Raw genomic sequence first — 27,458 nt, 5'->3', positions numbered from 1 at the left:
GATCAGAGCTGTGATATCCATGGAAATGCAGAACCTCCCACCTGCCACACATTTCACTGCCATGGGCCATAATCCTTTTCCACCTCTCACACAGGTTTTTTTTCTCTTTGTTAGACATTACCCGGATTTTTTACGGACAAAGAACGAATCGTTCACCCGGACTTAAGACTGCAAAAATCTTTGGATCTCACTCTTGATGCTGCCAGATCTGATGGGAGGAGGGATTCTTGAGCTCTGGGGTCCCCAGCACAGGGAGGACATGGAGCTGCTGGAGAGAGTCCAGAGGAGGCACCAAGGTGGTCAGAGGGATGGAGCAGCTCTGCTGTGAGGGCAGGCTGGGGGAATTGGGATTGTTTAGAAACAAAAGAAGTCTTGGGGTGACCTAACTGTGGCCTTCCAGTACCTGGAGAAGCTGAACACTTTTATTAAACCCAATAGAGAACTATTTACTAGAGCATGGAGGCATAGGACAAGGCTTCAAACTGAGAGTAGGTTCGGATTGGATATTAGGAAGAAATTCTTCCCTGTGAGGGTGGTGAGGCCCTGGCACAGCTTGTCCAGAGAAGCTGTGGCTGCCCCATCCCTGGAAGTGTTCAAGGCCAGGTTGGATGGGGCTCTGAGCAACCTGGGATAGTGGAAGATGCCCCTGCCAGTGGCAGGGTGTGGGAATTCCATGATCTTTCCAACCTAAACCATTCCATGTTTGTTTCTAAGGTTGGATGCTGTTTGCATTAGAATGAAGCACACGAGTGAACTGATCACCTTCAGCTGCAGGAGGCTGCTCTGGAGGGAGGAAAAGATGCTCTAGCTTTTTCCTCCATCTCTACATGTTTTGGAGCCTTGCAGGATCTTGGCGTAAATTAAGGGAAACTTTGTGGTTTCTTACTTTCCTTCTGAGCTGAGGAAAACCAGAGGGTGTCATCTCTTGGAGGTGTTCATTGCCTACATTCCTGGATTTATCCTCACTTTACACACAGATTTTGGAGGCCTTTAGATGAGGTTTCCTCTGAAATCCCTGGCAAAGGAATCCATGGGAATGCTCAGGAAATGGAGCTGGATTCCCAAGAACCAGCACAACCCAACAGCACACTCCTTGTTCTTTGCAGTTTTAGGAAATTTGATTAAAAGTCAAGTTGTTAAACAATAACACTTAGAACACTTGGATGGGCAAATTTCTCTTATTTTTTGATTCCAAACCCTTTACATTTTAGCACAAATTTATCCCCCAATCATTTATAAATGCCTTTCTTTTTAGAACGATTGAAGACAGGGAAAATGAGGTGTTACTGGATGCATACTGGGGAGCATAAGTCTTATTTATTGGAGAGGCAGCGACAAACTACATTTGTTACATAATTACATAGAAGATAGCAGGATTGCAGTGTTCTGAAACAAAAAAAGTGCCAGCATTTGGAAAGAAGAGGGATAATTGGAGGCAATTGTGCAGTTTAGAGTGATTTAAGTGTAGTTAAACAATTGCACATTTTGGTGCCATGTATGACATAACAGACCAAGAAAACTGAAAAGTTTTCCAGTCTGTTTTCCATGTTGGCTTCCCAGCTGATGCTCCACAAGGAAAACTTCTTAGATGTGGGGGGAGGTTGTTCCTGGCCTGTTTTTTTTTCTGAGATTTGTTCTCTCTTGTTGTGTGGTCAGTCACACCATTCCAACACTGGAATGGGCAGCCCAGAGAATCTTTGGCTGCCTCATCCCTGGAAGTGTCCAAGGCCAGGTTGGATGGGACTTGGTGGGAGAGTGGGAGGTGTCCCTGCCCCTGGCAGGGAGTGAAATGAGGTGAAAAGTCCTTTCCAACCCAACCCATTCCATTATTCTTCTTGGAATGTTGGGCAAACTGGTTTGAATGGCAGAAGTCTGAAACCTCATTGTGTTCCAGAAGGTTTTGGGGCAAATGAGGGCCAGAGCAGAGCTGAAGTAGCTCAGCTGGGAGAGCGTTAGACTGAAGATCTAAAGGTCCCTGGTTCAATCCCGGGCTTCAGCAGAGTTTTCCTGCACTTTTGTGTGCCCAGGGCTGGGCACTCCAATAAAAGAAAGCCCTGGACATCCAGGACAGATCCAGACAAGGGCCAGCAGGACTGGAGGGCACTGGAGGGGACTGGAGCAGCTCTGCTGTGGGGAAAGGATGAGGAGCTGGGTCTGGTGGCCTTGAGAGACTCTGGAGTTCCCTCTGTTAGTCAAATTCCCAAGTGACCTGGAAGTGGTCCTGGACAGGGGTCTGTAGGTCCTGCTTGAGCAGGCCTTGGGAGTGATGCCTTAAGTTTTAGTTTTCATGTATTGCAGACTCTGTGCTGCCCAGGGGTGAGTTCTGAGCCTCACATTCAGTGTCAGTCAGCTCTCTTCACAGAGTAGGGAGATGTTGGGGAAGATGAATCAGGGAAACCTAATAAATATGATTGCTTAGCAAAAGATTCTGAAAATATGAAACCTATAATCGAAATAGAAATGAAAGCTTACTTTGAGTTGTAGGATACTGAGTCTTAGTTACTATATAACCTGAAAACAATGGTCTAGCTAGCTGGAGGAGAATCCCTTTGGATTGAACAATCCCTTTCTGCTGGCTGAGGGATCCAAAGGTCAATGTAGCAAAACAGAAGTCTAAAGAGTAGTTTTTAGAGTTTAAAATATAACACAGTATGGTAATATAGTAGTTCTTATAGGCTGTATGTAGGTTCTATAGCATTTTGTGACTTGTATTGGTTGATCACTGTAAATTAGAATATTCATCACAAAAGGAGATATAATGTATTGTAACAAGGACCTCTCTCTATTATCTCTCCTCTGAACTCCTCTCTTATCCTTCCTCTTCCCCCTACTCTTGCTCTCTCTTGCTCTCTTCCCCCTGCCACCTTGCTCTCTTGCTCCCTTCTCACTTAGCCCACACCCTCCTGTTCTTTCTCCCTCTCTCTTTGAGACTTCCCTTCAGCCGAGGCTGGTGGCTGAAGGCAAGGCCCTTTTACCCACGACCCTTGCAATAAAACCACATGTTCTGGAATATACAGGTCAGCAGAACTCCTTCTCCCAGCTGTCTGCAGATTCGCCTACAGGGAGACAAAACAAATCCTTTTCCTGTTGGAGACCAAGGATAGCTTTCAGACCCAAAAGCACAAACAAGGGTGGGCTGAAGAGAGAAAACAAGAAGGATGGGACCTCATATCCTGGAGCTGTAATTGGACAATTAAACCCCAATATACAAATGGACCAAACTTCATGAAAGTGTAAGACCTTGTGACTGGTTGTCCATTTTGTGACTGTTCTAAGTCTACCTTGGGTGTAGCCCTGGTCAGGCTCTTGTCCTGCCCAAGGTGGACCCTTAAAGGCCTTTCAATAAATATCTGCTTTATTCTCCAGCTCTGTGCAGTCTCTGTTCCAGGTCAGCCTTCCCAAGGCATCAGGAGCAGTGATCTCCATGAGGTCCCTTTGGACGTCAGCCAGTCTGAGCCTGTGAAGGAGGGACAGGGTTTCACAATTCCAGTACTTCAGCAAAAATCGTGATATGAAGGGATTTTTGTTCCTTCCACTGCCTGTTCCCAGTCCTATGCCATGGGCTGCCCTGTAAATTGGTGGTAATGTTGAGTCACTGGGGGCTGTTCAATCTGGAGTGAGTCCAGAGGAAACCACAAAGATTATTCAAGAGCTAGACCTCCTCCCTTATGAGGGAAGGCTTTGTTTGTTCATCCTGGAGAAGGGAAGGCTCCAGGGAGACCTCAGTGCCCCTTCCAGTGCCCAAAGGGGCTCCAAAAGTGCTGGAGAGGACTTTGGAAAAGGGCCTGGAGTGTCAGGACAAGAGGGAATGGCTTCAAACTGACAGAGGGCAGGGTTAGATTGGATACTGGGAAGAAATTGCTCCCTGTGAGGGTGGTGAGGCCCTGGCACAGGTTTTCCAGAAAAAGCTGCGGCTGTTCCATCCCTGGAGGTGTCCAAGGCCAGGCTGGACAGAGCTAGGAGAAACTAGCTCTGGGACAGTGGAAGGTGTCCCTGCCCATGGTAGGGGTGTTGGAACTAAATTATTTTGAAGGCCCCTTCTGACCCAAACCATTCCACGATTTTATGATCCTTTGAAGACAATCACTGGTGTCTGACCACCTCTGCCAGAAAACATTCCAGGCTTTGAGCAGCACCAGCCACAGCAGCAGAGTCATCATTACCAGCAGAGCACAGCTCCTTGCTAGAATTAATGATTTGAGTCTGCTTAATTAAAGGTTTCTCATCTTTGCCCTAAAATGTTAGCCCCTTCTCCAGCCATGGAATTGCACTGGGGCTCTCTGAGCTCACTTCTTGCCTGTAGTTGTGACATTTTGTGTTAGTGAGGCACACTAACACAAAGAGGGACTGGATCTTCCTCTCCCTTCACTGTTGCCCTCTCCCCAGAACATTAGAAACAACACTTTGACATCACATTACGTAATTTTCTTCTTACAAGCCCTTGCAAACATCTTTATTGCAGAAAAAAAAATTTGAAATAATCTTGGAAATAACTTTTGAACTTCAGAGAAGAGGAAAAAGAGAAAGCCTGCCTGAGACAGATCAAAACTCATGATTCATCAGCAGCAGAGCTGAGATGAGACCTGAGGAAGACCTGTTCTAGCCCCGGTAACACATTTCTGAAAAATAAAGGTGACAGGGATGCAGTGGAGAGTGATTCTGTTGTGGAAAAACAGGCGTAAGTACCGGGAAGACAACACAGTCAGGGAATACAATAATCCCTGGAGACCAGGACTGGCCTTGCAGCTCATTCCTGCCCACTCTCATGGTCATCCATGGTTTGGAGTGGTTGCAGGGGGCTGCCAGGTGGGAACTTTTGAGGTGTTTGAGATATTATCCCTTCTTTACAGAGCCACGGTGTGGTTCCAGAAGGATCTGAGCATGGGTGTCACAATGCAGACAACTTGTCTCACCCCTCATTTGCAAAAATATCCAACTCAGAAAACCCCCAGAGCCCTGGTGTCTCCCATGCCAGCCCCTCATTCCATCTTGTTTTCTTCTTGGCTCTCCATAATCCCAAAACCTGGGATCATTTCCTCTCCAGGCAAGACTGAGCGTCAAGAAGGACAAAAACGCTTCAGGAGCTCCAGGGATCGCTGAGATTGGATTTGAGCAGGAAATAGAACAAATTTCCTGGGGCGGTCTCCTGCCTGTGGCTCGGATGCCTGGGAAAAAGGGAATGGATTGACGGAGGAATGGTCGTAAGGCAGCAGAAAGGAGGGACTGACGTCAGAGCTCTTCATTTCCATCTCTACGTCACCTAGCAACACTCCGCTTAAGGAATGAACTTCCGAGACGCGGATTCCCTGGGAATTTTCCCATTAGGTGGCACCACTGGCCTTGGGAAGGTTTTTGTCTGCTCTGCTCCATCCTGCCAGATAGACCTGGATCCAAATGCGTTGATCTCCCTCCCCAAAAAATTCAGAAACAGCTGCGAGTGAATTCAGATTTGTGGAGACCTAAAAGTGCTGTGGGTTATTCGTTGTAATTAATTTGGAGAAAAAAGCTTTGGTAGGACCCAGTCTATTTTTCGCACTGGGCTTAATACAGATTCTGGAAAACCCCACAGAGGGACAAAACCTGGCTGCTCTTGGCATGAGTTAAATGGTCCTGAAGGTCATTTCCAAACCAGAAAATTTTCTGTGATTGGGTCAGTTGTAGAGATCTGCCTTTTTGACCTCAGAGAAGCAGGTGAGATGAATCCCACCCCAGGAACATTTTCAAAAATGCTGTGTTTTACAGAAAAAATGTCATGCCAGACCTTCTCTTGTGGTCTTTGCTCCCTGTCACATGGATGTGTCCACCTGGCCTTCCAGGAATTTGGAAATCATCACTGCTGGTCCTGCCAAACAGCTCACAGCTCTTCAGGGAAGAACAAACCAGAACTATTTCAAAGAATTACAGGCACTGATGTTTCAAAATAGACATTGGTCTGTTTTGATTTGCTTTCAAAGATAGAACCTTTGAAGAAGAATTAAGCCTGCAGCAAGTCCACACTCCAGACATTAAAAACCCTTCAAAGCAAAGCTTTACATGTGAGTAAACACTTAGGATAAACTCCAAAACGATCAGCTAAGAAATCATCTGGCTTTGCAATTCTCACTTTCCTTCAGCATCCAAGTGTGGAAAAATATACCAGGAGGAGTGTTCTGTTCCTAAAATCTGATCCAAGATGTACTTGTAAGATCAGCATCCACTGAGCTCAAGAAAGTGCTCCTTCAAAAACCTTCAGCAGATAAAAATAACCAGCCCTGCTCTGAACACACAGCCTTGGTTTGGGGATGATCTTGCAGAGGACACAGCACAAGATCTTTTTCCTCATCCTCTTTCAAGGACAATCAGAAAATCTTGCTGGGGTCAATACCCAACCTCCTTCTTCTTATGGATCCTGAGGTCCAGGTGGAGATGAGAGAGACATTTGACAGGATAAAAAAGGATGGCTCATTTCCACTTCAGGGCTGAGGCCTAAATTATCCTCCTGTGCCTCCAATTCCTGGGCACTCCTGTAGATTCCTCTCATATCAGCAGCTCTACCAGACACACCAGACACAAAATGGAATTGGTTTTGGGAATTGTTTTGGGGGTTATGTTGTCTGTTTAGCCATGCCTCGGATTTGTTATGTGCTTTTTTTTTTTTTTTTTTTTTTTTTTTTTTTTTTTTTTTTTTTAAATTTTATTTTTTTTTGGCACCAGAGAGCTTTCAAAAGCTGGATCACTGGATCTGGAATGTTTTAGGTCACATAGAGGAGACAGTTTATAAGTGAAGAAGCAGAAATTCTGTAGCACTGCTCAGCTGTCGAAAAATTCTCCACCTGACAAGCACAAAGATGCTGAGACCCTCAGCCACCCATGACCACTTCCTCAGTCACCATGGGTGGGATCACCATTGGGTCCAGTGCTGGAAGTGTTTTTGGAGAAAGAAAACCTACTTGGGGAATGATCCTGATGTCTGGATATTTCAACAGATTTTACAGCCTGGTTTGGGAGCCTGAGATACCAGGAACTGTTATCTAATAAATCTCAATGAGGAAATATCAGCTGCTGTCAAGCTGAACATTCAAACCCAGATTAAATATATTTCTGACACCTTTCTCTACCAGATTTTTAACAGACATGAAAAACTTACTGTGAGTTCCACATATGTATTTTGGGAAGATGTGAATTTGGAGCTGGTGAAAGATGGGAGATTGTCCTGGGAGCGAATTATTTGCGAGATAAGTTGGTGGGCTGGAAAACATCTCCCATATCACTGCATGAAGATGCCTGTCTCCCATTCCTTGGGTGGAGAGAGACAGATTGATGTGAAAAGATTAGCCATGCTCCATGGATAATTCCAGATCCTTCCGTGGGCTCTGTGAAAAGGTGTCAGGAAATTCTGTTCATTGCTGCTGCTCCTGGCTAGTTCTCAGATCAGGGCTGCTGTTTAATTCCAGATTTAGCTGTGCTTTATCACAGAACCCCAGAATATTTTGGACTGAGGAGGATATTAAAGATCACCTCTTTCCAATCTCCTGGCATGGGCAGGAACACTTTCCACTGATCCCAGGTTTCTCCAAGCCCCATCCAACTTGGCCTTGAAAACTTCCACGTGTCTTGAGCCATTACTTTTGATCTCAGTCGGTCTCTGTCCTGTTCCCTGCAACAATCCTTTGATTCCCAAGATAAAACCAACCAAAGGCTGCCTAAAAGGGCTGAAGGATCTTCATATTTCAACAGGTTTTGGGGCAAATGAGGGCCAGAGCAGAGCTGAAGTAGCTCAGCTGGGAGAGCGTTAGACTGAAGATCTAAAGGTCCCTGGTTCAATCCCGGGCTTCAGCAGAGTTTTCCTGCAGTTTTGTGTGCCCAGGGCTGGGCTCTCCAATAACAGACCTGGACATCCCGGACAGATCCAGCCAAGGGCCAGGAAGGTGATCACAGAATCATGGGATGGGTCAGACTGGAAGAGACCACAGTGGGGTCATCTGGTCCTACCTTCCTGATCCATCAGGGCCATCCCAGAGCACACGGCACAGGATTGTGTCCAGAGGGTTCTGGAATATCTCCAGGGAGGGAGACTCCACACCCTCTCTGGTCTCTGTTCAGGGCTTGGTCAGAACTGCCCAGGGAAGAAGTTCTGTTCTGCCGCATGTCCAGGTGGAACTTCCTGGGATCAGTTCCTGCCTGTTCCTCCTGTGCCTGGGCCCTGCTCAGAGCCCTCCCTGCAGACAGGGACAGACAGGAATGGGGTCCCCTCTCAGTTGTCTTTTCTCGAGGCTGAACACGCCCAGAAGAATGTAATGAAAGGACTGGAGCCTCTTTATTCTGAGGAGAGGACGAGAGGAATTGGTTGCCCTGAGCGGTTGTGGAGTTTCCATACTGAGAAATTTTAAAATGCCACCTGGCTGTGGCCCTGGGCGACTGGCTCTGGGTGGCCCTGCTGGAGCAGAGTCACACTAGAAGATGTCCAGAAATCTCCTCTTAGTGGAGGACAAAGATAAAATTTTATGTGTAGGGCAGGGAAAAGCCAGGCCAATGTCATCCTCAGGTTTTTCCATCAGCAGTGTGCACCTGGCCAATGTGCACAATCACCCTGGCTGACCAACCAGGCAGCAAAGAGCTGGGATCTAGATTAGGGTGTCAGAAGAACCAGACTTGCATATGAATGAAAGCACATTTAAACACTCCTATCCTTAAAATATTATCAAAGTAAAGTTTTATTTTTTATTCCCCCTCCCCTTTTTTTTTTTCCGGTCAAACTAGTAATTCTAACAGCATTTAGAGGCTCAAACTGAACTCCTCACCCGCTCTGAAATCCGGGTGCCTGTCATCTGCTGCAGGATCTGCAGCGTGACGTCACGTGCAGAGCCCCCAAATAAACTTCCGCTCCCATTCTAGGCACCATCTGTGTCCCATTTCTGCAGCTCCTGGCAGAGATCGCTTCCCTTCTATGGAATGTTCCTTCCCCTCGCCGAGCTGCAGACTTTGGAGGCGGGGAAGGCGGAGGGCAGAACGGATCCCAGCTCTGTGCAAGCGGAGAGCGCAGCTCTGTGACACTGTCCTTGGGTGAAGGGATGATTTTGGGGCTGCTCCTTGGCCGGATGACCCCAAACCAGGCTCCAGAGCAACCCAAAGAGGAGGTAAAAACAACACCCCGTCGTCTGGCTGCAAGGAATGTGAGAGGCTTCACTGGGATGTTGGATGTTAATGAGGGTGGGATTGGTGAGGTGAGGAAGAGTTGGGATAATCATGGAAGGGTCCAAATGCACTGGGACACACACAACTGCTTTGGGTCACAGAGTCACGGAAGCACAAAATCACAGAACCACAGAGTAACAGAGTAACAGAACCACAGAACCACAGAACCACAGAACCACAAACTAACAGAGTAACAGAACCACAGAACCACAGAACTAGAGTAAAAGAACCACAGAACCACAAACTAACAGAGTAACAGAACCACAGAACCACAAAATAACCACAGATTCCCAAGGATCCTCGAGTCCAGCTCCTGACCCTGCAAAGGCCACCCCAACAATCCCACCATGTGCCCAAAAGTGTTGTCCAAGCATTCCTTGAACTCTGTCAGGCTTGATGCTGTGACCACTGCCCTGGGGGAGCTGTTCCAGTGCCCAACCACCCTCCGTGTGAAGAACCTTTTCCTGAAATTCAGCCTAAACCTCCTCTGACACAGCTTCAGGCCATTCCCTTGGGTCCTGTCACTGGTCACCACAGTGCAGAAATCAGTGTCCACTCCTCCTCTTCCTCTCAGGAGGAAGTTTTAGACTGTGATGGGATCTCCCCTCAGTCTCCCCTTCTCCAGCTGAGCAAACCAAGTGCCCTCAGCTGCTCCTCACACAGCTTCCCCAGGATGGAGTTGACAGTCTTGTCTTCCTCTTATGCAAATAAATGGAGCTTTAATTCATAATTCAGGCAGCTGCAACCCAAACAGACCATGAAGAGCCTTGCCTTAGGCTCTCCACCAAACAAGCTGAATCTCTGCCAGTCCCTGTGCCTCAGTTTCCCTCGCTGCAGCACTGACACTTCCCTTCCTGAAGAGTGGGAACAGCCAGTTTGCAGGTGAAAGCACTCTGTGTTCCCGGCTTGTTTTTGTGTGTTATCCCAGCACGTGTCCCCAGGGATGATGCTGGATTACTCATACACCTCTAGAGTCCTCTGTTTCTCTAATTCCTTTTATTTGCGAGAGTTAGGAACAGTCATGCTATCCAGGAAAACACAGCCCTCACAATGCCACCATCGGCGTCACAGGGCTGTGCTTCGCAGGCTGTTCCTAAGAAACTCCTGGGACTTTCAGGTGGATTCACCTCAAAGAGGGGCGGAAACGGGGAGGAGGGAGTGATTAGAAAGGAGGGCACAGATCATCTCAGAACACTGCAAGATGAGGTAAATAATGAGGTAACCACGTGGGAGAGCAGGTGGCTGACGTGAGATTCAGGATCCTGGGTCACCTGTGATACAGAACATTCTCAAGAGGACAGAAAAGGCTTTGGGATTCATCTGGAAAGGGAGGGGCTACTGGAGACAAGAAAAAAGCTTGGAATATTTTGCCTATCATGGCAAAGGTTAGCCAGGTTGAGTGCTGATGATGTGGATCTGGAGATTTTAAGGATGAGGGTGAGGAATTTGTGGTCGAGTCCCCACTATAAGGAAAGGGTTTAAATTGGTTAGGGAAGTGAAAATTCTGAGGCTGGAATTGACTGGAAAATACCAGTCAATATAAGGCAGCTCTCAACAAGCTCTTTCCTGTCCTCCAGAAAGAGCAACAGATGCCACAAGAGGCTTGTAGGGACTTCTAGGAAAAGGGTTTTGCCATGGGGTTGCTGGGAGCCACCTTTCCAACCCTAATGTTTGTTTTTACTGCACAACCCTCTCTGTTGCCACTGGGCTGATCCCTCTGAGGATGCTCATTAGGCATAACGAAGTGGATGAGGAAGGTGTGATGAATCAAAACCTTCTCTTCCCCATTCTCCTTCCATTATTAGTTTTTAAGTGTGGATTTTTTTTTTTTTTTTTTTTTAGTGAAAAGCTGAGCCACAAAATTCAGGGAAACACCTGGGGTTTAACCTACTTTTGAAATTGTAAAATTGTATTACCCTTTGATTTTGAGGTTGTAGCCCAGAACTCTGATATAGGGAGCTGTGGCACAACCTTTATTTTGGTTATCCCAGCTGCCAAAACCAGAGGTGTTCAGACATCTCTTGCCTTGGTGCTACCATGTTTAATAACCCTAAATCGATAATCCTTTCTGTGAAGATTTTATCTAAAATTGTTGAAACACTTCCTTGATAATTTTGATAATTTTTGGTTCATGGGCTCTGCTGCTGGTTGTGGATACTTGCACGTTTTTAGCAAGAGAAGTGGCTATCACACAGAAGCAGGGAAAAGAAAAAGATGCCCCTAAATCAATCTCCAGCAAGTTGAATTGATTGAAAACTCTCTTTGTTCCATCCCTGTACTCACATGGAGACCTCCATTCCCTCAAATCCCAGTTATAAATGGGCTCACTGGAAGGTTGCATTATTAGAAAGTTTAAATCATTATTAAATCATTATATCAGGAACAGTGTGGCCAGCAGGACCAGGGCAGTGATCATCCCCCTGTACCCAGCATCTCAAATCCTGGGTTCAGTTCTGAATCCCTCATGACAAGAAAGACATTGAGGGGCTGAGAGTGTCCAGGGAAGGGAATGGAGCTGGGGAAGGGTCTGGGGCACCAGGAGCAGCTGAAGGAGCTGGGAAAGGGGCTCAGCCTGGAGAAAAGGAGGGTCAGGAGGAACCTTCTCTCCACAACTCCCTGTGACAGGAGGATGGAGCCAGGAGGGGATTGGTCTCTTCTCCAAGGTAAGGAGGAATGGGATGAGAGATAACGGCCTCCAGTTGCACCAGGGGAAGAATTAGGTTGGATATTAGGAAAAATTTCTCTGTAAGGGTTGTCAAGTGCTGGCACAGGCAGCCCAGGACAGTGGTGGAAGCCTCATCTTTGAAGGTGTTTAAAAGCCGTGAGGATGTGGCACTTGGGGACATCGTTTAGTGATGACCTTGGCAGTGCTGCATTGATGTTGGACTCAGTGATCCTAGAGGTCTTTTCCTACCTAAATAATTCCATGATTTGAAGCACCCAGTTTCATAAAAATCCATGGCAGAGAGGGAAAAAGATCAGTAATCTCATTTTTCAGCCTATCCCAAATGTTCTTCTCCTATCCTCTGCAGCAGTGAAATTCCGGGGAAAGATGGACACGGGAGGGATCTCGTGTCTCCTGGGAGTGAGAGCAGAACCCTTCAAACAAGGAGTGGGAATAACTCGTAACACATTCCAGGGCCCCGCTGTGCTCCCTGTCTGTGCCTCCCGCCCACCTGCCAGGGGGGAAAAATTCACCTGGGAGGGAAAACAAGCTGTCCTTGGAGGAGATGAGACAAGCAGGATCCTGTGAAATGCCACGGCTGCATTCTGAGAGGGACTTTCTGGCTTGATCCTGATCTGGGGGTGTGAAAGTTGGGCAGGTGACAGGGACAAAGGCTTCAAAGAGGTGTCTAAACATCTTTATCAGTGTAGTCCAGAAAGTCTGGCTCATTTGGATTAAGGAATCTCTCGCATATTCCTCGGAAAGTCTCTCTCTCACATTTTCAAACACTGTTTAATTTGCTGCAGTGTGTGAGACTGACTTCTAACAATTTATCTTGGCAGCTGGCAGCCCTGGAATGGGACAAATTCCTCAGCGCTGCTGGAGGATTGATGCAGATGGATCTGTGTTGCAGATGGCTGTAGGCACATCTGCAGGTGTTTGTGGGGGTTTTGGTTCCTTCTCCCAACATCTTCTAATTTCTCTCTCTCTTTTTTTTTTTTTTTTTTTTTTTTTTTTTTCCTTTTTTTTTTAATTTTATGTTCCATCTCCTCCAAGAGAAGATGTTTGACCCACATGGGAAGTCATGGCTCTCTTCCCTCCCCTGAGCTGAGCCTCTCAAATGTCACTCTGGCCCCTGATTCATACAATCACAGAATCAGTTTTTGGGTTAGAAAACACCTTAAAGATCTTCCAATTCCAACACTCCATGGACAAGGACAACTTGCACTTTACCAGAACCCCGTCGAGTCACTTGGATTCTCCATTAGTGAATGCACAAGCTGATAAATCATATTTCTGGACATTTTTTCTCTTGCTGTCACAGTTTCTGCTTCTCTATAAAATCATCTTTAGGAAAGTCCTTCCATCAAGCTCCAGGCTCCAGCATCTTTTGTCACTGTGTTTCCAAAGTAGGAACATTTACAGGACTGGCAGGAAGAAAGATTTCCTATATTATTTCTATTTTCTACATTATTTCTATTTTTTATATTGCCCCTTCTAAACCAGACACTGCTGCAAAGACCTGAGACAACAATTCTGTACAGGCCATTCACTGAAAGGTTGGACTTGATCCTTGTGAGTCCCTTCCAACTCAGAATATTCTGTGATTTTGTGAAATATCCAGAGCTGTTCAAGGCTGGGACATTTTAATGGATGACCACAGACAATCTATAAACTTGGGCTGAGGTTCTGTGCAGGTGCCTCACCTTCACTCTAAAATTATCAGACAGCTGAGAGATGTTATTCTATTTTTTCAGGGAAATCTGACACCTTCCCCCCCACCCCCCCCCCCCCCCCCCCGCCTTTCAAACACTGAGCTAACAGGTTTTTCCCCAGAGAAGAACTAAAATTGCAAAATACTGAGCTTTACATCTGCTGTCTATATTGAGAGGCTGGGGGGGGGAAAAAAGAAAAAAAGGAAAAAAAAAAAAAAAAAAAAAAAAAAAAAAAAAAAAAAAAAAAAGAAAAACGAGAAAAAGAGAAAAAAAGAACAAAGAAAAAAAAAAAGGCAACTCAACTTAGAAATTTCAGCTCCAAGTTTAAAGTTAGAGGTGATGATCTGAGACCTTGAGAGCTAAAAATCCTTGGGCTGAAACAAAAAAAAAACCTACCCTCAGTGGATTTTCAAGCCTTCTACTCCTGGTTTTATGTCCATCTGCTCTCGGGTTTTTATTTAAAGGATTGGCTGCAAGAGTAAGGAGCTTGCATGGCAAATCTGGAGCTGAGGGAAAGTCTGAACTCCACTTTTGGAAGCTTTCAGGTGGCTACAAACCCAGCTTCCCTCAAGCAGCCCAGCACACCCATGACCACCCTTCAGGACTTTTAATGGGGTGACTTCAGCAGCAAAACCAAGGAAAAAAAGAAAAAGAAAGAAAAGCTGCAGCCGTTTTCTATGCAGATTTTCTATTTTTCCGAAGCCCATTTCACTTCTCCTCCTCCTCCTCCATAAAAATCTCCTTCTCTTGCTCCTCCTGTGGAGGTGCCAAAGCCTCCTCCATCAATTTGTGAGAACTTCTGCTTGAAAACTGGAGCAGAGAATCACCCACGGAACCAGGCTGGCATGAAAATACCGGAGGCAGAGGCTCTGATGCAAAACGACTCAAGGAGTTTCCCCGTGTCAGGGTGAAAGAAATGGGAATGTGGGATCTAATCCACTGAAATCCCCGGGGTTTGAGACACCGGCCCAGCACCTTCTGACCACGGACAGGGATATGGCTCATCATGAAGACATTTTTTAATTTCCTCCTATAGTCTTTTAAATCATGATTTTATCCTTTTGCTACTTGTCTGGGACTTGAAGTGGACCCAAATCTGTTAATTCTTTTCCCCCATGAAAACAACCCCCAGCAATTCAGCGGGTCAAGCTTTCTCCTAAACATTTCCAATTGCTTGGAATGATGGGTTAGAAGGCAGAATTGAATTTTCAAAGCAAAAGAGAAGTTTTCAACCCATATGGCACAAGTCAAGGAGGTTAAAAAGCTGATCTAGGTGTGGTTTAAAGCCTTACATACTGTAGAGTAATTAAAACCACTTCTCTACTGGATATTTTTTACATTAAATACTTTCCTGAGTTTGCAGAGTTTTGCCAAGGATGTTTTCTGTGCTGCCGATACTTGCTAGGAACCAAACTGAAATCCACCCACTTTTCTGCATGGAATTTCAAACTCTCCCCAGGCTGTCACCTCCTGGATGCTCCCAGAAGCTGCTAGAAGAGTTTTTACTCCTGTCCCAGCCTGAATCCCACCCTGGGCAGGGGAATAAAAATCTCTGTATTTAACAAGTGACAGCAGGAAGCTCCACAAAAAAAAGCTCTGCTTTTCTGAGCACAATTTGCATATTTAAATAGCCTACTTCCCCTTGGAATGAGCAGTGCTTCACATTCTCTCCTTTTCTTCCACTTGCATCTTGCAGTCAAAAATAAAACTAGGTTTTGCTATTCAAACCTAAGAGGAAGGAGAACCCAAAACCCCAAAAATTAACAGTCCCTTTAATGACCTAAATTGTATTTAATTAATCAGCCACAAGTAGTAAAGCCGAGACCCTTTAAAGGTATTTTGACTGTCTGTTTACTTTAGTACCTGTGAGGAGCTGAACTGGGTACAAAAAGTATTTTTTTATTCTCTAGGTTTATAGTTTGGTGTTCAGAGCACAAAGTCGTGGACAGTTGCTGCCTTGGAATGTTTGTCATTTTTATTTATTTATTTATTTAATTAATTGTTTTTAAGGGGGGGGTTTGGCATGGCACATATCCACACCCCATTTAAGACACAGTTTAAACATTGGCAGAAATCCTAACTCAAATTTTTCTGGGGTTTTGTTGGATGACTTGAGTGAAAGAACCATTCTGATGCTCGTATAGAATAAACCATAGAATCCTGGAATTGTTTGGGTTGGAAGGGACCTCAAAATTCATCCAGTTCCACCTCCCTGCCACGGGCAGGGACACCTTCCACTGTCCCAGTTTGGTCCAACCTGGCCTTGGACACTTCCAAGGATGGGCAACCACAGCTTTTCTGGAAAAACTCTGCCAGGGCCTCACCACCCTCACAGGGAGGAATTCTTTTCCAATATCCAATCTAACCTAGCCCTCTGTTAATTTAAAGTCATTCCCTGTGTCCTGTCACTCCATCCTTTGTCCCAAGTCCCTCTCCAGCTCTCCTGGAGCCTCTTTAGGCACTGGAAGAGGCTCTGAGGTGTCCTTGGAGCCTTCTCTTCTCCAGGCTGGACATTCCCAGCTCTCCCAGCCTGGATCCAGAGCAGAGGAGCTCCAGGTCATATTTGCTCTGTGGAAGTCACCTGCAGCATCATCTTCACAGCTGAATTAAGACCCTGTGCTTTTCCAGAGATCCAGACAACTCCTGTCTGAGGAAAGCTGGTGGGAAGCCACTTTCCTTGACAAGGAGAAAGCTGCTGAAGCAAAAATGGGGACAGCTGGAAAGGCAGCCCAAGTGAGCCAGGCATCCACATCTTCCCTTTCTTAGGGAGAAAATGCAGATGGATCCTTGTCACTCACCGGGAGCCATCAGGACAGGGAGAATGGCAGGTCTCACTGCTAAAGGCAGGCAGGGATGGATTTACAGCCCTATGCTCAGATTTTGGGAAAGCTGAGCTCTTAGGAGCAGCTGGACTCCCCTCTGGGTGGTGCAGGATCAGCTCCTAGGTCATGGAATTCTTCCTGAGGCTCCCTGGGGCAAAACTTCTCCTTAGCAGTAAAAAGCTTGGTATTCCCAGGATCCCTCTGAAGTCATTCAGAATATTTGGTGCCTCAGACCTCGACTCAGCCTTCAGCCACCAAAATGTTGGGGGCCAACCTGAGCTGCTCAGAGAGGATGAGAGAAGGCAAAGATTAACTTAATCTGCTGTCAGAGGGTCTGGGTGGCAGCTCCAGCCTCCCACTGCTGGATCCTTCTCCTGGTGTGAGCAGGGATGGGCTCCATCTGATGCCTTAAGCTTTAGCTTTCATATTTTCAGATTCTGTGCTGCCCAGGGGTGAGTTCTGAGCCTCCTATTCAGTGTCAGTCAGCTCTCTTCACAGAGCAGGTAGGCAAAGCAAATCCTTTTCCTAATGAAGATCAAGGACAACTTTCAGGCCCAAAAGCACAAACAAGAGTGGGCTGAAGAGAGAAAACAAGAAGGATAGGACCTCACAACCTGGAGCTGTAATTGGACAATTAAAACTCAATATGCAAATGGACCAAAATTCATAAAAGTGTGAGACCTCGTGACCTGTCAGCCATTTTTTGTGACTATTCTCAGTCCACCCTGGGTGTAGCCCTGGTCAGGCTCCTGCCCTGCCCAAGACATATCCTTAAAGGCCTTTCAATAAATATCTGCTTTATTCTCTTTCTCTGTCCAGTCTGTGTTCCAGGTCAGCCTTCCCAAGGCATCACATCCCCCAAAAGTGGGAGCTCCCTCCTGTTATAAATGCCTATTATAAAGTTGACTTTTCGCAAGATGTGTGCTATATGATTAATAACTTTGTGGTAAGGATATAAGATTTCATTTCTGCTGTTAGTAAAGAAAATTAGGCATAGTGGTAGTAGTGATATAGTATGCTTAAACTGTTTGGCCGAGATAACATCCAGTGAAGATGTAAAGAAGACTCTGCTATTGATACACCAACTATCAGCATCTGCCATCTGAAGAAAGCACAGACCAAGGCCCAAGCTGGAGGTGATGATGAAGACACAACCAAAAAACACACAGCTCTAAAAAGGCAGACCCAAGGAGGGGCCATGCAAAACAGTCCCTGGAATATGGAAACTAGTTTATGGGAAAATATGGATATTAAATGGATTGATACAATAGAAAGGGTTAATTAAAGAAAGTCTCTGAAATAGCAGGGTGTGGACGTGGCTGAATGCCAAGTCACCCTGGCCAGCCGTACTTTGCCTTTTTTATCTCCTAATTGTTTTATTTTTTTATTAGACCTATTTCTTTAAATTTACATAAAAAGTGAATCTCGTTTTTCACACTCCCCAGCCCCACACGAGCTGTGTGTTCCCAGCTCAGCTCCGAGATCTCCCTCAATGTCTTTGTGCCTGCAGTAGTAATCTCAGGATTACTGCTCCCAGGGCATGAAAATAATAATCCTCTCTTTTCCCTCATCTTGTAGCTGCCATGTAATTTAGAAAATTAATCTGCAGGGCTGGCAATGTCCTTTCTTTTCTGCATGCGCTGCCTCTGCCATGGTGAGATCCCTCTGGCAGATCCCAGAGTGCTTTCCCAAGGATTCTGGAGAACTTTGCCCAGTTTTCTGTGGGGTGAAACTGGGACACAGGTAAGGGCATTGCCTTTTCCTCGTGCCAGCAGCCATTGGCAGAACAAGAGACAAAGCAGACATGCAATTAACCCATATATTAAAATAGCTCTGAGCAACCTGGTCTGGTGGAAGGTGCCCATGCCCATGGCAAGGGAGATGGAATTCTGTGATATTTACTGTCCTTTACAACCAAACCATTCTATGATTCAATGAAAAAGAAAACAAAAGCAAAAGCACTCTGTGGGAATGCAAACTATCATGAAAACAAGTGATTGTTTTGTGTGAATTTGAAAATCTAACTTTCCTGGGGTTTATTTGGTTCTTTCTTTCTTTCTTTCTTTCTTTCTTTCTTTCTTTCTTTCTTTCTTTCTTTCTTTCTTTCTTTCTTTCTTTCTTTCTTTCTTTCTTTCTTTCTTTCTTTCTTTCTTTCTTTCTTTCTTTCTTTCTTTCTTTCTTTCTTTCTTTCTTTCTTTCTTTCTTTCTTTCTTTCTTTCTTTCCTTCTTTCTTTCCTTCTTTCTTTCCTTCTTTCTTTCCTTCTTTCCATCTTTCCTTCTTTCTTTCCTTCTTTCTCTCCATATCTCTCTCTCTTTCTTTCTCTCTCTCTTTCTGTCTTTTTCTTTCGATTTCTCTCTTTCTTTCTTTTCATTTTTTTTAATGGAGTGAAAGATTTTAACCTCCTGCTGAGGGTTTCCCATATATTTATCTGCCTTCTCGTCAGCTCTGGCGCTGTGGGGTCAGGGCGGGTGTTGGGGATCGATCCCTGATCGATCAATCCCTGCCCGAGGTAGCAAAGGTGGAGAGGAAAGTTCCCGAGGACGGGGGAGAAGCACAGCAGCAGCAAGGACTGAAAGCATGAAGAGAAAAGAGGCAGAAATCGCCGGAATAAAAGGCAGAAAATCGGGATTGAAGGGCACCGGCAGAGCTGCTTGAGGGGGAGAGCTGCGGAGCAGGGGCACGGGAAAAGATGGATTTTTGGGATGTGAGTGATCGGTGTGGGGGCTCTGGAGAGGCCTGAGCGGGGGTGAGAGGTGGGGGCTGAGTGCCAGGGGGATGGAGAAGGTGCTGGCAGGGCAGCCGCCCCCGCGCTCCTGCCGCCCACGGCGGTTATTCATCCCGCTCCTTCCCTCGCAGCATCCCCGGGAGCACGGGCAGGTTTTAACCCTTCTCCGAGCCAAACCCAGGGAAACTTGGCGACTTCTTGAGCTTTGAGTCAAAGCTGTTACAGCCAGGAGGGGATTGAGTCGTCGGGAGAAGGAGGAGGAGGAAAAAAATCTCCAACACAACAAATTTCTCTCATCTCCTTGTGGTCTCTGGGATTTCTGTGGGTCCTGCAGTGGGAACACGAATCCTGAGTGCTGACACTGGTGTGGGCATTTCCTTTGCCTTCCCACAGCTGTGAGTCAGGCTTGAAAGCGATTTCTCTGGAGTTATCTCCGTGTGCTGAGCCCGTGTCTAAGCCCCAGATGTCACTGTCACCTCCGTGGGCACAAAGGTGCCAGCTCTGAGAGGCCATCCCCTGGTGAGGAGGGGGAGCAGGTCCCCTGCACCGGGGGTTGCAGTGGCCAGAGGAAAGGGAACTGGTCTGTCCTATTTGGTGAGAATAAACCCATCTGGCAGGGTTAAAAACTCTTCCCCTCTCTGCCCTAGCAGAAGTTGCAGAGTCACAGATTCGTGGAATGGTTTGTGTCCGGAGGGACCTCAGGATCCTGCAGTTCCAAGCCTCTGCCATGGGCAGGGACACCTACCACTGGATCGAGTTGTTCAAGCTGCTCATCCAGCTTGGCCAAACATTTCCAGGGATGGGAAACAAATTCTCTGGGAAATGTGTGCCAGTCTTACCACCACCACCACAGGGAGGAATTTCTTCCCAATATCCTATCTGTCCCTGTCCTCTGGCAGTGGGAAGCCATTCCCTGTGTTCTGTCACTCCATACCTTGTCCCCAGTCCCTCTCCAGCTCTCCTGGAGACCCTTTAGGCACCAGAAGGGACTCTAAGATCTTCAAACCTTCTCTTCCCCAGTCTGAGCAATCACATCTCTCAGCATTTCTTCAAAAATAGACCAAAGCATTTCCTGGGAATAGTTCCTGGCTCCTGCTGTGCAGGGAACTGTGTCTGGGCACGGTTTGGGAGGAATTTAAAAGGGACAAAGGAGCAAACACAAAGCAGTGTTACTCAGTTTAGTGGAGTGCCTGCACAGTGAAATCCATCATTTGACAAGGATCAGGGTAAAAATAGGAAACGGTCAGGAAAGAGTAGAAAACTCCATCAGAGAATCATTTAAGCCATTTGGATCACCATCAGGTCGGTGTCTCTAGTACCGAATTTGCCTCTCCTTGAGGCTCAGAGTTGCCTTTCTCCAGGGGGTTAATGAGGTCGGAGCCCTTCAGCACAGCCACAGTGTGTTCTCAAACCCGAGGGCAATATCTGGGATCTTCACAACACCTGAGCTCTGCTTTCATAACAAAACGAGGCCCAAGACATGCACAAAATTTGATATAATTTAATCCCGCACATGGACCATGCAGGGAGTTCTGACCTACTTTGATCCAATTTGGGGACCAGGAAGCTCCTGGCTAATTTAGATCCAGGCAAAGACAGCTGGAGTAAAGGCTAATTTCCAGCTGGGGCATCCCTGTGCCAGATGATCCTGCCTGAGGGCTCAGGTCTGCAAAGGTCCACCCTGGGTGAGCAGCTGCTGCATTTCTGGTGTTGTGTTTGTGGTGTTGCATTTCAGGTGTTGTATTTGGATGGCAGCTCTTGGCAGAGGCATTTGCCAACCAGGACCCCTGGCATCTCACCAAACCTTAAGCAGGTTTTTGGTTTATACACAAGTTATTTTAAATGTGTCCTGCTCAGGGAAGTATTTTCTGGAATGCTGCAGGATCAAACAGCCTGATGTTGGCAGCTTTTAGAGCACCACCAGAAGGAAAAGGGGAAAGAAGAGTCCCTGTCCTGCTATGAAGAAGAGATTGGATGAGCATTGGGGTTGATCTTGAAAAGGTCAAGGTTTTGCTGCTGCTCCCTCATCTTTTAGGACAACTGGAATTTTGTGTCTGTCTCTAGTGTTTGTCTGAAGGGCTCCATGGAGCAAGGAATTTAAAAGGGACAATGGACCAAACACAAAGCACTGTTACTCAGTTTAGTTGGGCGTCTGCACATTGAACACCATTATTTGACAAGAATCAGGGTAAAATAGGAAATGGTCAGGGAAGAGCAGAAAACTTCATCCGAGAATCATAGAATACCCTGAGCTGGAAGGACCCACAAGGATAAAATCATAGAACCATTAAGATAAGAGTCCAACCTTTGAGCTATCACATCCTTATCAACTAAGCAAGAGCACTGAGTGTGCCATGTCCAGGCATTTCCTGCACAATTCCAGGAATTGTATAATTGATTCCAAATCCCAAAACTCTGCTGAAGCCCGGGATTGAACCAGGGACCTTTAGATCTTCAGTCTAACGCTCTCCCAACTGAGCTACTTCAGCCCTGATGTCAGGAATTTTTTCTCTATAAACAACAGGTAAACACACTGGAACCTTTTGACCTGGAACATACAAGTTTTAGGGAGAGGGATTGCTTCAAGGTCAGTTGCGACTGATGCTAAAAATCACTTTCATGGATAAGGAGTTTTTGCTATTCCCAAAATCCAGTTCTGATTTCCTGCTTGGCCAAACACCTGTGGTTCAACATTACCACTTCTTCTCAGGGCAGCCCATGGCATAGGACTGGGAACAGACAGTGGAAGGAACAAAAATCCCTTCATATCATGATTTTTGCTGAAGTACTGGAATTGTGAAACCCTGTCCCTCCTTCACAGGCTCAGACTGGCTGAGGTCCAAAGGGGCCTCATGGAGATCACGGCTCCTGATGCCTTGGGAAGGCTGACCTGGAACAGAGACTGCACAGAGCTGGAGAATAAAGCAGATATTTATTGAAAGGCCTTAAAGGGTCCACATTGGGCAGGACAAGAGCCTGGCCAAGGCTACACCCAAGGTGGACTAAGAATGGCCACAAAATGGACAACCAGTCACAAGGTCTTACACTTTCATGAAATTTGGTCCATTTGTATATTTGGGTTTAGTTGTCCAATTACAGCTCCAGGTTGTGAGGTCCCATCCTTCTTGTTTTCCTTCTTCAGCCCACCATTGTTTGTGCTTTTGGGCCTGAAAGTTGTCCTTGGTGTCCAACAGGAAAAGGGTTTTGTCTTTGTTTTGTCTCCCTACTCTGTGAAGAGAGGTGACTGAGACTGAATGTGAGGCTCAGAATTCACCCCTGGGCAGCACAGAATCTGAAATACATGAAAGCTAAAACTTAAGGCATCACTCCCAAGCCCTGCTCAAGCAGGACCTACAGCCCCTTGTCCAGGACCACTTCCAGGTCACTTGGGAATTTGTCTAACAGAGGGAACTCCAGACTCTCTCAAGGCCACCAGACCCAGCTCCTCATCCTTTCCCCACAGCAGAGCTGCTCCAGTCCCCTCCAGTGCCCTCCAGTCCTGCTGGCCCTTGTCTGGATCTGTCCTGGATGTCCAGGTCTCTCCTGTACTGGAGAGCCCAGCCCTGGGCAGGCAAAAGTGCAGGAAAACTCTGCTGAAGCCCGGGATTGAACCAGGGACCTTTAGATCTTCAGTCTAACGCTCTCCCAGCTGAGCTACTTCAGCTCTGCTCCAGCCCTGATTTGCCCCAAAACCTGCTGGAACACGATGAGGTTTCAGACTTCTGCCATTCAAACTGGCTCAGTGGACATTTGACTCTTTTTAATATATGAACACCTGGCCCAAACATCAACTATCACACCCCAGAAAGATCAACAATTATCAAAGGGCTTCAAATGGGAATGGTGGATAAATACCCAAGAGTGGAATTCTTATGGCCACAGTTGCAGTGGTAACACCCAACCAAGCAGGTCTTCATGGAAACATGGAGTGGTCTGGGATGGAAAGGATTTTAAAGGACCAGTTCCACCCCCTGCCATGGGCCTGGACACATTCTGCTAGACCAGGCTGCTCCAAGCTTTATCCAGCTTGGCCTTGGACAGTTCCAAGGATGGGGCAGCCACAGCTTCTCTGGGCACCCTGTGCCAGGTCCTCATCACCCTCACAGCCAGGAATTTCTTCCTAATATTCAGTTCAACCCTATCTTCTGCCAATTTAAAGCCATTGCCCCTTTTCCTGTCCCTCCATCCCTTGCCCAAAGTCCTTCTTCAGCTCTTCTGAAGCCCCTTCAGGCACTGGAAGGGGGTCTGAGGTCTCCCTGGATCCTTCTCTTCTCCAGGCTGGACATTCCCAGCTTTCCCAGCCTGGCTCCAGAGCAGAGGGGCTCCAGCCCTTGGAACATTTCCAAAGCCTCCTCTGTATTCACTCCTGCTGCTCCACATCCTTTTGAAGTTGGAGGCTCCGGAGTTTTCTCAGAGGCTGAACTAATCTGTCTCTCCACAGAGCTGCCATCCTCCCTGTCCTGATGGCTCCCGGTGGGTGACAAGGATCCATCTGCAGGTTCTCCCTAGGAAAGGGAAGATGTGGATGCCTGGCTCACTTGGGCTGCCTTTCCAGCTGTCCCCGTTTTTGCTTCAGCAGCTTTCTCCTTGTCAAGGAAAGTGGCTTCCCACCAGCTTTCCTCAGACAGGAAGAAATGATCCCAACATGGAAACTGTGGTATTTGACAGCCCACTCTGCCTTGCTGGAAATGCTGAAGCTTCAGCTGGGTACAAAATTCCTGTGGAAAGCTGAGCTACGCTGCCACTTTGCAAACGCTCTGCAGTGTTGGTGGAAAGGATGGAGTGGAGGATCTGATAAAGAACAAGCCTTGAAGGAAGTGCTACATTGCAGTTAAATTAGAAGTTTGAGGGGCTGCCTGGCTGGGAACTTGGCTTTTTCAGCTGGTGAAACAGCAGAACTGAAAGTCTGTGGGCAAAGTCATCAGAAGTCAGATTTATGGTGCCAGTTTGACGAGTCACATGGATGAATTTGGAAGTTCAGGCTTTTCCTTATTGAAGAGGAAGAAATTAAAGCTGTTTGTCCAGCTCAGTTCAGACCTCAGGGATGGAGCTCTGTAGGGAGAGAATGAAGTGGAAGGAGGAATGAAATATTGGGATATCTCCTGTTGTCTTCTCTTCCCTGCCACCATTCCCCCTGGGAAAAAAACCCAAAAAACCAAAACCAAAAACAAAAAAACAAACAAACAACAACAAAAAAAACAAAAACAAAACAAACAAAAAAAAACCCAAACAAAACAACAACAACAACAAAAAAACCCCACACCTCCTGTTTCATTCACATCTTGATTACCCTTTGGAGTGTTTTTTGGTGCCTTCACCCCATGAAGGACACGAAAAAAAATCCCAAAATAACCAGTGGAAGGGATTAAAAAAGTGCCTTCTGCACAGGGAATTGCTGTGTAAACGTTGTCTATCCAATCAAGGAAAAGAAAGAGTAAAGGGAAGGATATTACAGGTCCTAGAGAAAGAAAGGGTATTTTAGCATCTAGAGAGGAGTCATTAGGGATTGATGGCTTATTGATTTTTCTGATCCAGGAACTAAAGATTATCACTGGAAAAGAGCAAGTGCCAAGCTTGGAACAAAGAGGAAGAAGAAGAAGAAAGAATTTTCTCACACAGTATCTGGTTATCTGTGCAAATCTCTGCCATTACAGATCCCCAAACTGTAAAAATGTTTAAAAGATGACTGGGAAGATTTATGGAGGGAAAAAAAAAATCTCTGTGAAGAGCATGCAAATAAGGAACTTCCTGCTTTGGTTCATGCGGGGCCTGAGCCACAAATCTCTGGAGATCAGGAGAGCATCTGGTGATATAACACCTCACTGCTTTCCCTTTTTTTAGGCACTAACTCATGGAAAATGTTGCAGGCTGGGTTTTGAGCTGGATGCTCTTCCTCTGGCACCTCCTTGTCCTCGTGCTCTGGCTTCTGGAGGCACTAGGGTGGTGGCAGCCTGTGAAACCCTCCTGGCACGTTGGGCAGAGATGTGCTGGAGGTGTCATTTCACGCCACCAGCTAAGTGTTTAATCACCGCTCCCACGCGGGTGTCTCAGGCTCTGGCCATGACAAACAGATGACAGGCGGTCCCCTCTGTCCCTGCTTTCCCTCCTCCCGTCTTTTCCCAGTTTTTCTGCCACTCCAGCCTGCTCTGCCTGTGCTTTCTCACACGTCCATCTGCCATCAGGCAGCTTTCAAAGGTTATGGAATGACATCCACGCGACCAGGAAAGCTGATTGTCCTGGACTGCATCCAGAGAACTGCAGGCAGCAAGTGAGGAAGGGGATTTTGTCCCTCTGCTCCAGCCTGGGGAGATCTTATCTGGAATGTTGCATCCAGCACTGGAAGGACATGGAGCTGTTGCAGCGAGTCCAGAGGAGGCACCAAGGTGATCAGAAGGATGGAGCAGCCCTGCTGTGAGATAAAAATGAGATTATTGGAATTGTTCAGCCTGGAGAAGAGGAGACTCTGGGGAGACCTAATTGTGGCCCTCCAGTACCTGATGAGAGCCCACCAAAAAATGGAGAGAGACAATTTACAAGGGCCTGGAGTGACAGGGAAAGGGAGAATGGCTCTAAAATGAAGAAAAGTAAATTTAGATTAGATATTAGGAAGAATCCTTCACAGGAAGAAACCTTCTGTGAGGATGGTGAGGCCCTGGCACAGATTGCCCAGAGAAGCTGTGCCTGCCCCATCCCTGGAAGTGCCCAAGGCCAGGTTGGATGGAGCTTGGAGCAACCTGGGATAGTGGAAGATGTCCCTGCCCAGGCAGGAGGGTTGGAACTGGATGATCTTTAAGGTCCTTTCCAACTGATTCCATGATTTGCTGAGTGTTACCACTAAATTATCCCCACCTTCCTGTCCCTGTCCAGAGCCGTGCTGGCCTTTGTGCCCCAGTCTGGATTCACCACCTCTTGTGGAATTCACTTTTTTTAAAATTGGGGTCAACACGTCACTCAGAAGGAGGCACAGGACACGCCCCTTTTTCACCCACCCCAGCACATCAAGTTGGTCACCCATGTTAGGTTTTTCCTGCAGATATCCTGGCCCCAAACTCTGCCCCTGATGGGTTTTTGTCCCATTTCCTCACTCTTTCCCCAGCTCTGCACCAGGGGAATGACATGCAGCTGCAGGGCTGAGGTGCGATTGCTTTTCACTCCCTGGCTTGGCTCTGATGTGTCATAAAAAACACACCCTCTTCCTTTAGGCTTCTTGAAACTTTTCTGTCTCGTTCCACCAGGAGGGCTCCTGGTTTACTTGAAAATCAATTTTAGTGATTATCTCTATTTTGTTGTCACTATTTTCTCTTTCTGCTCTTTCCCCAGACTTTTATGAAAATGATCTCATTAAGAACGTGGGATTCCTGTTTCTGAGAAAGGTTTCTTGAGGTTTGTAAAGGTCTCTCAGCAGGAAGTTCGCTCGGCTCCATTTTCCCCTCTGGTTGAACAGACCCCCAAGTGAGCCCATTAGGGAAAAAATGGACTGCTTGAAAATAAAATTGTACAATATATGCAACAGCAGCAGCACCTCTGAGATGTAAGGCTCCAGTAGGCAACAAAACTTATTTGCAAAACTCCTCTTTGATGGCAGTTTAATGTGTTGAGAAGGAAAGAGATAATGGCCCAAAGGGCACTGGGGGTGCTCACCACCACAATGGTCGTGAGGGGATGGAAGATGAGGCCTGGGAGAGCATCATTGTTATTCTGGAGACAGAAATGCAGCTTTGAAAAACAGAGTTAATGAAGCCCAGCTGCCAAACTCTGCCCATCACACAGCCCTTCCCTCTCCCTCCTGAAGTCTGGTGTCTAATAGATGCTGAGATTGTCAGTCCATCATTCAGGGGGAGATGGCATTAGGGGTTTTTTAATTTTTTTATTTTTTTTTTAAGTTAGGAATTCAGGCTAAATTTAGGCTCTGCTGTCCTGAGGTGCAGTATCCCTGTGCTGGAAACACAGACCTTGGATGGAGGAATGCAGGAATAATCTGGGCCTGGGTGAATATTTGCCCTGTGGTGAAGTACCCACAAAGTCACTGTCAGGGAAGCCCAGTGAGAACAAATCCCAGACCTGGAATTTAAGCTCTCCCCAAGTTCAAATCCCTCTTTTCTGAGAAAACCAATGTTTTATTGTTTCGTAGTTAATGTTCTCAAAGAGAGACCTGAAAGATCTCAGAACCCTTGAATGGTTTGGGTAGGAAGGGAACTTAAAAATCATCTCATTCCCATCTCCCCTGCCACGGATCTTCCACTATCCCAGGCTGCTCCAAGCCCCATCCAGCCTTTCCTGGAACACTTCCAGGGATGGGACAGCCACAGCTTCTCTGGGCAACCTCTTGGATGCACTTTAATCAGAGCTGAAGAGC

The 27,458-nt window shown here is 46.6% G+C and overlaps 1 long non-coding RNA gene and 4 other non-coding genes across 6 annotated transcripts in view; 3 read left to right on the top strand and 2 right to left on the bottom strand.

The window, feature by feature from the left end:
• LOC136372319 (uncharacterized) overlaps positions 1–27,458 on the top strand; it is a 679,386-nt gene that overhangs the window by 61,998 nt on the left and 589,930 nt on the right. The window lies entirely within an intron of this gene.
• Positions 1,927–1,999, top strand: TRNAF-GAA (transfer RNA phenylalanine (anticodon GAA)). Its single transcript has one exon. It is a non-coding gene; the product is annotated as a tRNA-Phe (tRNA).
• Positions 7,746–7,818, top strand: TRNAF-GAA (transfer RNA phenylalanine (anticodon GAA)). The gene has a single exon. It is a non-coding gene; the product is annotated as a tRNA-Phe (tRNA).
• TRNAF-GAA (transfer RNA phenylalanine (anticodon GAA)) lies at positions 21,519–21,591 on the bottom strand. Its single transcript has one exon. It is a non-coding gene; the product is annotated as a tRNA-Phe (tRNA).
• On the bottom strand, positions 22,694–22,766 carry TRNAF-GAA (transfer RNA phenylalanine (anticodon GAA)). Its single transcript has one exon. It is a non-coding gene; the product is annotated as a tRNA-Phe (tRNA).

Source organism: Sylvia atricapilla, chromosome 1 (assembly GCF_009819655.1).
Source record: "Sylvia atricapilla isolate bSylAtr1 chromosome 1, bSylAtr1.pri, whole genome shotgun sequence".
In the NCBI taxonomy this organism is placed as follows: Eukaryota; Metazoa; Chordata; class Aves; order Passeriformes; family Sylviidae; genus Sylvia; species Sylvia atricapilla.
This window is presented reverse-complemented; position numbering and strand designations above follow the sequence as displayed.